Source organism: Pteropus medius, unplaced genomic scaffold (genome assembly GCF_902729225.1).
Source record: "Pteropus medius unplaced genomic scaffold, Ma_sr-lr_union100, whole genome shotgun sequence".
Classification (NCBI taxonomy): Eukaryota; Metazoa; Chordata; class Mammalia; order Chiroptera; family Pteropodidae; genus Pteropus; species Pteropus medius.
This window is the reverse complement of record NW_024349802.1, coordinates 3,200,477-3,209,305: the sequence shown is the minus strand read 5'-3', so window position 1 is coordinate 3,209,305 and position 8,829 is coordinate 3,200,477. Positions and strand designations below refer to the sequence as shown.

The following is an 8,829-nucleotide window of genomic DNA, read 5'->3' as shown; positions in this document are numbered from 1 at the left end:
CTCTGCGGCCGCCCCTGACTGTGCCCTGCCTCGGCTGGAGGCCCCACCTGCAACAGAGTGGCTCGTGCTGCCACTGCCTGTGCCGCCTCACACTGACGGAGCCAACGACAGTGCTGCTGCTCACGGGGAGGATGCTCTGCAGGCTTCTACCCCAGCGGAACGAGAGAGCCTACGGGAAGCTCGGAAGGGCAGACGTAGACGTGAGTGCTACACAGTATCGGCACCGCGTTCAGTATGTGTTATTTTTAAAAAGTATCCAGCAGCAATGGTTGATGTCTTAGGAGGAATTTTGACCAATCAGTCGGGAGTTCGTTTTAAGGTCCTGATTTAAAAACTAAGTACTAAAAAGAGTAAGCCTTTAAAACATTTCTGGTTTTGCAAAAGCGTCATCGAACATTATTTCTTTTTAAAAGGTACGCATATTTACTTCTCGGCAAAGTGACCTCTGTGGAGACAAAGCTCATAATCTCATACAGCACGTTACGAGTATGTTATAACTTATTTCTTCATCCTTCCCAAAACCTTTCTGCGATATGGTGTGTGTTACAGGTAGAGAAATTGATGCTCGGGAAGGTTTAAGACATGTGGCCTAGGACACGTGGATGGTCGGTGCCTAACAGGGGGTTGAAGGCGCACCCCGAGGTGGTCCAGGTGCTAGTAGACAAAAGAAGCTCAGCCGGATGGGACAGGAAGCCAGACCACAGGACCTGTTCCCATAAACTGAGCAGGGTGGGCCGACCTTGAACCTATGTCCCGCTCTGTCTGCCTGGAGAGACACACAGCTAATTATCATCTTGTCATTGGATTCGTTTCATTTTCTTAATGCAGTTGCCTGAAGCTGGGCAGATGCGGGGGGTGCGGCTGCTGTCCTGTCAGTGACCCTCTAAAGGTGACCAAGGACACAGGGGACATTTCTAAAACGCTGAGGAAAACCACTTCTTTCCCACCAGCCCCTGGATGCAGAGCAAACGCCCAGCCGCCTGCCGCAAGGAAGCATTTTATTTCAGCTCCGGGTCATCACAGACGATGTTCCGGCTGAGGTGGGCCCAGGGGACCTTCAGGTGAGGTCCCTGGAGGTCAGGGGGTGTGAGCAGTTTGTATACAAAATTGACAAAATGGAAGAAATCCAAAGGTCTAAAAAGTTCTATGAGCAAGCGAACTCCAGGGGTAACCCCTTAAAAACGCTCCAGTTCTGGAAAGGACACAGGAGGAAGGCGACCCAGACCAGTTTACCTGACGCGTAGAAACGACAAAAGCTAAGAACCACATCGGAGGCGACCATTGCATGGAAGTAGGAACGTTTTCCCTTAGCCAGGTGTCCCAGAAAACCAATCAAATAATAAACAAATAAAATTTCACATCTTCGTGTTGAATATTTTAATTGAATATTTTAATCTAATTTATTATTAAATAATACTTTAATATATTATTAAATAATACTTTAATATATTATTAAATAATACAGTATATAACAAATAATGTATCTATTATATAATAATTACATGTTATAATAATTAATATGTTGTATTAATACAACAATTACATATTACAGAATAACAGAAAGCAACATATATGATAAAATATAAAATGTAATTACTGTATTATCGATGCAAGCTTATTTCGATACATATACTAGCTTCTCTTAGTTTTAATAGCAGTGCACTAAGCACGGACCAGGCACGTAGCTTGCACTACCTCGTTCATCTTTCCAGAACCTGGTGAAGCGGGGACTATTACTACATCCTTGTTACACGTGGGGATAACAAGACGCAGAGAGGTGTCGTAGCTGAGGCAAAGACGCAGAGCGCAGAAAGGGATTCAGAGCCGGGACTGCCTAACCCTGGAGCTCAGGCTCTTTGATGCTGATTTCCTGCCACTCGGGTAGGAAGCGGGCTCAATTGTCCTTTGTGCTCTGGGTCAGGACAGTAGGACAGCTGGAGGCGGTCTGAGCACCGGCCCGATCTGGGCGGCCACTGAGGCCGTCCTCATTTCTGCACCGGCCACAACCTCCTTTTGCGGCCCCTAAGCAGCCCGAGAGCAGACGCTGGAGGAATGGTGCCCCCCGTTTCCGCGCTCCGTGCCCCGTCCACCTGCATCGTGGTCGAGGAGAAGTCAGGAGCCCAGCCCCTCCGCCTGACTCCACACGGGACCAAAGTGGTCGGGGATCAGAGGACACTGATTAAGCTTCGAATATTAAATGAGAAATTGGAAATAAAATGAGTTTCTGATGTTCAGACTTGATAAAATGCGGCCAGCGTTAATCACAGCCACCAGCAAGGAGGGAACAGTGAGGCCCGCGGCCACCAGCGTCGTCTGCACCTGACCTGGCGCATGCGCAGCACTGTCTTCCCTTCGCGGTGGAAATAGGACTGAGGGGCTCATCCCACCGGTTCACGAGAGTGGTCAATGCAGGCAGGTCTCACCTTCATAACCAGTAGCTGATGAAGGGTGCTGGAAAGTGAGAGACCTTCTATACAATGCGACCGTTCACACCGGAAGCTTGGTGGGGACTCTGCTCGCCCAAGGTCACAAAGTCTGAGAAGGGGACCGTCCAGACCAGAGCTCTGGTCCCAGAGCCCAAGGCACTCCCTCCCTGCCACCCTGCCACTAAGCTAGATTGGCTTAGCATCAAAATCAGTGAAGCTTTGTATTCATTCCAAAAACATTATTCCTTTTTTTTTTTTTTAATCAAAGGAATATTCAAAGTGTTTAACTATAACAGGTCTTTCTCTTAAATAAAATGTCTACACCTATTATAAAGTCCTGTGTATTTACTAGCATTATGTTAAAAATTCAATACAATCATCATAAAAATTGGCATCGGAACTTTTAATACAAATATAAAAATGTAAAAGAAAACTTTGTAATAAAACAAACCCACTCTTTCTGTGTGGAAAACGTTTCACTTGTAAATAACCAAGCAATTATAAGGAGGCAAAGGTTATATCCTTTCAAGTGTTTTTTCGTTCAAAAATCTCTTCGCCGATGGCTGTGGAGTCTGGCTATCTCTTGCCTCTTATCTATTTCATGACCTTTGTAACAGAGAAGGACTAAAACTTACCCTGCCTGTGAAGTAGCATAAATATGGGAGTTTTTCTTAACAAGTAGGGCTACTTAAGGAGAGAGACCCTAGATTACCCACTAGATGGCGTCACAGTCACGTGATGGAGGACAGGGCCTCCACAGAGGGGTAACCAAAATGGGAATCCACCACGTGATTCTAAAGAGTGAGTTCCTTGTCCTACCCCCAGTTTATTGGGGTTTTTTGTCTGTTTATTTGTTACAATCAATTTTTTTATTATTATTATTATTTACACATACAGGACCTGGTCTTCCTAGGTGGTCTCCCATCCAAGTACTAACCAGGCCCGACCCTGCTTACCTCCCAAGATCAGACATCGGGCTTGTTCAGGGTGGCGTGGCCACAGACCATGGACTGTGGCTCCACTGGGGCGTGAACCCAGGACCTTCTGCATGGAAAGCAGACGTGCTAACTGCTACACTATGGAACCATGTCCTACAATCAATTTTTTAAAAAATAAAACAGACTAGTAGAGATAAAAAATGCATCCTTATTTGTCACCCTAGTAACATTAGCTGACATGTATTGTATGAGGAAATGTGCGGAGTGCCCTATACACATTATTTCAGCGGGCGATGAGGACCTTAGAGGTTTTATTGTTACTGGATTAATGACGAGGAAGCCGGGTCCAAGTCACTCATCCAGGACCAGACAGTCAGTCGATGTGGCGCTGGCAGCTGCCCGGTCAAATGCTGTTTCCCATCACCAAGGCCACTCACTCTCAGGCGGTGTCTGCCCGTCTGCTGAGATGCAGGAAAACAAACGTCGCCATGACACTCAGAATGCCCTAAGTCACCCCAGCCATTGCATAACTTCTAGCACTCGACTTACGCTAGATAAATTCTATCTTACCTACTTATTAAATATATACGCCGAAGAAAAGAAACATCGTACAGTTCAACTACCAAGCACGTTTTCTCCCTTCTTATTTCTAAGCAAATTCCAGGTCGAAGCATGCGAGGCTTGAAAGGAGGTGAACTTATCTGTCAAAACAGTCACAGACCACACAGAGGAAAGAAATATTTCGAGTGGCTTTTTAAAATATAACATATTCTTTTGACTGTACTTCATGAGTGGAATATATTTTCAGGGTAGAATAAGAAATCTTAAATCTCATTGAGAGTTTTTTCTGTTAATAACGATACTGGTGTGATAACGTGCACCGACAGAGGTACACTGAGATTTAAGTTTTGGACAATATAAGCATTACAAAAATAATTACAATTTATAAAAACATTAAATATATAAAAATCCCTGACCATAACAATATTCAAAAAAGAAAAACCCAACAAAACAAGCACTTGTTTCCAATTAAGATGATCGTTCCGCCAACACCTTACTCTTAAAATTGATCAATAAAGGGAAATATGTATATATTTTTGTCTTTTTGATGGAAGTTATAGTTCAGGGAAACCAAATAAGTCCAGTTGGTGTCAGAAAGCTCCGCTTCACAGAAAAATGGCTGTTAATAAATGTCGAAGGAATGATAGAATTAGAAATTGTCCATTTTACAACTCCCAATGGCATAATTGATTCGGTCAGTGACCATCACGGAAAATAAAACCAATGGCGATTCTTACCTGGGGACACCTTTGCCTGGGAAATTGGGTTCTTTATTGCATCCAAGTGTCATGCCACGGATTAGCTCCTAATTCCTGTTTCTCCTTTACGGTGGGGCCATCTAGCTGTCCCCACTTCACCTAATGATCGCACTCAGTGACAGACGACCAACTGGCGTTGTGTGCCTCCTGATGAAACGAGGTAAAACTACTTAACCCGAATCTACACCAACCTTGAGACCCAACTTCCCGTATAAAGGAAACGCAGCGGACATGGCAGCAAGTTAAATGTCACCCGGAGGAGAGTATCAGACAAATCCAGATCGTGAGACCTCCCACACGTCAACTGGGCTGCTCTTTTCAGAGTCAGTGCCTTAAATAGTTTGGGGCAGGGGCGACGAGGGGCTGTTCCAGGATGGAAGGAACCAAAGGACCTGAGAAATACGGAACAGCTCTCACGGGTGCCCTGGATTCTGGATTGAAATGAAAAGGGCTGAAAAGTTATTATTTAGGGAACGCTGGGGACACAAGTATGAAGCATGCACGAGATTAGACTTCTGTCAATGGGTTAGTTGTGATTATAATGTAGTGGGTGTGTGAGAGAGTGTTTTTTATTTTTATTAGATGGATGCTGGCGTGTTTAGCGATAAAAAATCAAAGGGTTTACAATTTACATTTAAAGGCTTCAAAACAAAATACACATATACGTAAAAACGAAGCAAATACAGTGATAATTTCCAAACATGAATTAAATGTCTGATCATTTTTAGAATAAAAGTTAGAATATGTAAAACTTGAATCGTTTTTAAATCAATGACATGAGATCTATTTAAACATTATATTTCAGCACAGCCAGATTTTTCCCTAGTAAGAGGGCACTAGAGCCTATTTGGAGAAAAAAAAATATATTGTAAATAAAGCCTTTCCTCAGTTTCATATCAAGAGTATAGATAACATGTTTGGGTATGAAAGTGTATTTAACACGTACGAAGAGACCAGCTCCAAACTCAGGATCCGTTCTCCAGACCAACGTGATTGGTCCAATGCGAAGGAGTATCAATGCATAGCATGTGGTGAGTACAGAACACTTATGCCTAAGTGTTTTGCATGCACTGTTTCGTGTAGCCTTTGCAACAACCACGAGATGGGCACGAATGGCCCCACTTTGCAGAAGAGAAGCTGAGATTTGGAGGCGTTAAGCAGCCTACCCATTCAGCTGCTTGGGACCAGAGGCAAAATGTGAATCCAGGCCATTCTGTAGCTAAAGTTCTTGCCTTCTACACTTGCCATCTGAAAAAAGTTCTTGGCAGTCCGCAGGCCCTAATGTCGCTTTAATTTTTGTTCTCAGTGATGAGAGTTTGAGGCAAATTTCAGTTACGAACTTCTATGGGGTGGTGTCGTAAATGCTCCATTCTACCTATTTTGAACGTTTAAAAAAAGTTGAGTAGACTCTTCCAAACACAGCGGGTCCTGACAGTCAGCCTGGAACGTCAGTGGAGGTGCTTCGCTTGGAATTACACAGGGGGGTGGCGGGCAGTCTGGGCACAGGGTCAAGGTCACGTCCCCGTGAGAAGTGGAAACCTCCTCTGGATGCAAGGAGAGTGACTGAACTGTGGAGACATGGCCCCTGGTTTTTGTTTGTTTGATTTTTAAGATTTCTGCTGCTATGTGACAAATTCCCACACACTTAGCAGCCTCAAACCACACCTGTTAATTAGTTCCCAGTTCTGGAGGTCAGAAGCCCTACAAGGCTTCATGGCTGGGTTCTCCACTCAGCCTAAAATCAGGGTGCTGTCCACTGCATCTAGAGCTCAAGTGCTCTTCCAAGGTTATTCCTGTTACTGACGGAACTTGGTCCCTTGCAGATGTAGGACTGACGCGCCTGCCTCCTTGCTGCCTGTCAGCCGAGGGACTCTCTCAGCAACTGGAAACTACACTCATCGCTCATGTGGTGCCTCCATCTTTAAGCCAGCAGTGACACATCAAATCCTCTGACTTCTGCTTCTCCTGCCAGCCAGGGAAAACTCTCTGCTTTCAAAAGGCTCACCTGGTTGGGTCGGGACCACTCGGGTCTCTTCCATATCATAAGGGCAACTGGCTGGGGACTCTGATGACATCTGCACAATTTCTTCACAGCAGCACGAGGTTAGCATCTCGGCTGAATCATCAGGAACCCTGATGGGACATCGTTAGAATTCCGCCCACCGTCGCTTTAGAAATAGCGTCCGGCCATCATCTGGATAACGTACTAGAGGTGGGCGAGATGAGCAGCCTCTGCATAGGAGCCACTGGTTCCTTGTGGCTGTGGGACTGCGGATGCAGGAAGGTAGCGACATGGGCCAGGGCAGTGGGCTGTGGGTTACAGGGACGCGGTCAAGGTCAAGAGACGCAGCGTTAGGAAGCCTTGCTGACTGATGCCGGGGTGGGTGGCGGAGCAGCCCAGGTGGGCTCCCCGGTTTTGCCATAAACAATCAGTTGGGTGAGTGACATCGCCATTCACAATGGGGAGAAATAGGTTTGGGGTGAGGACGATAATGGATTCAACTGGGGACACGCTGAGTTGGAGAAGACATCCAAATGGATCATAAAAACAGGGGAGCTGCTAGCGAAGGCAAGAGTTCTCAGCGGGGGTGACGGGGCCCCACGGGGACACCTGGCCATGTCCAGAGGCATGTTTGGCTGTCACTACAGAGGGCAGTGTCAGCAGCCAGCGGGCAAAGACCAGGGACACTGCTGAACACCGCGCTGGGCACGGGACAGCAAAGAATTGCCCAGCCTAATATGCCAAGAGCGCTGAGGCTGAGAAACCTCGAGTTAATGGCTGGTATTCAAGCCACGAGAGTGAGGAGAAAAGGGGCCGGAACAGATCTGAGAAGGGGACAGGCCAAGCCAGGGCCCGAGAGGAAGCCAAAGCCGGCAAGGGGGAGGGGAAGCAGAGGACAGCGTCAAAAGGCGGCAGAGAAAGGGGTCAGGAGCCGCCGAGAATCAAATGGCGCACAAGCGGCCATTGGAGTTAGAGCGATAGAGGCTCCGGAGACCGCGCCTGAGCAGCTTCAGTGGAGTCGCGGGGGCGGACGTGGGGGCCAAGGACCATTTCCTCAGAGGGGAGGACAGAGCGACAGCCATCAGGGCCAAGAAGCTGGGCCGCTGGAGAGAAGCAAAGAGACGGAACAACATCCGAAGCGGGATCCGGGCTGGAGAGAAGTCTGGCCCGATGGGAGGGCTGAGGCCTGCCTGAGGGGCCGGCGCAGGTCGACGGTGGTGAAGACAAGAACCGAGGGTCACAGCACCGCATGCTCGGGCCCGCCTCGGGTGGCTGTGCTGTCCCACCCAGAAGACAGACCCACCTGAGGAAGAAGGAACACTTCCACGGCGACGAGAAGGCAGGCAGACAGCTGCGGGGGCAGCGCAGGTGGGCTCGGCAGTTTGCTGGAAGAAGATTGGGGAGACTGATCCTCAGAGGAGGCGGAGAGGTCACTTCTGAGAAGAGAGGGGGAGGGGTGGGCTGGGAGAGGGGGGCCTGTCCCGCTGAGGGAAACCAAGCAGGAACCCGGGCTGGCCGGCGCCCAAGGGGAGATTTTCCTTATTTCTTTCTGCTGAGTTATTTTTCCCCTCTTGGAAAAATTCTCACCAGAGTTTCATCCCAGACTGACTCAAGAGTTAGAACAGCCCCCAATCCCCCACCCCGACGACCCGCGATGACTGTCCTCCATCGACTGACATCCACTTCAGGAATCCAATCCGTTGAAAGATAAAGAAGCTATTACAGCGGAGATGGAAGGTGGACATTGCGCTCAGAAAGCAAAGAAAGGTGATTAAAACACAAACATTCCTGTCCAGCACGAATCGTCATTTTTGTAAAGTAAAATCGAGGGCCATTACATGAAGGTTCATCTGATTTTTCTTAGAGGTCCTGAAACTCACAAGTGTTAAAGACTTCACAGTATCAACGGAAAGAAAGGCTATTAACTTAAAGGGAGTTTGGGAAAAACTATCATCTTTTTTATTCCTTTACATTGCAAGAGATGATCCAAGCCGTTCTTTACGATTCAATGTCTCTGATTTGATTATCACAGTAGTGCAGTTAACTGTAGATGAAATTAAGTCTTTCTCCCAAATCGCTATGTCATTCCATCAAGATAAGCATCTTCTACCTTGAAGCCTTGGACAATGGAAATCCTGGTACCT

General features: G+C 47.1%; 1 non-coding gene across 1 annotated transcript; it reads right to left on the bottom strand.

The window, feature by feature from the left end:
• Positions 1-3,439: 3,439 nt before the first annotated feature.
• On the bottom strand, positions 3,440-3,512 carry TRNAG-UCC (transfer RNA glycine (anticodon UCC)). The gene has a single exon. It is a non-coding gene; the product is annotated as a tRNA-Gly (tRNA).
• Positions 3,513-8,829: the final 5,317 nt, after the last annotated feature.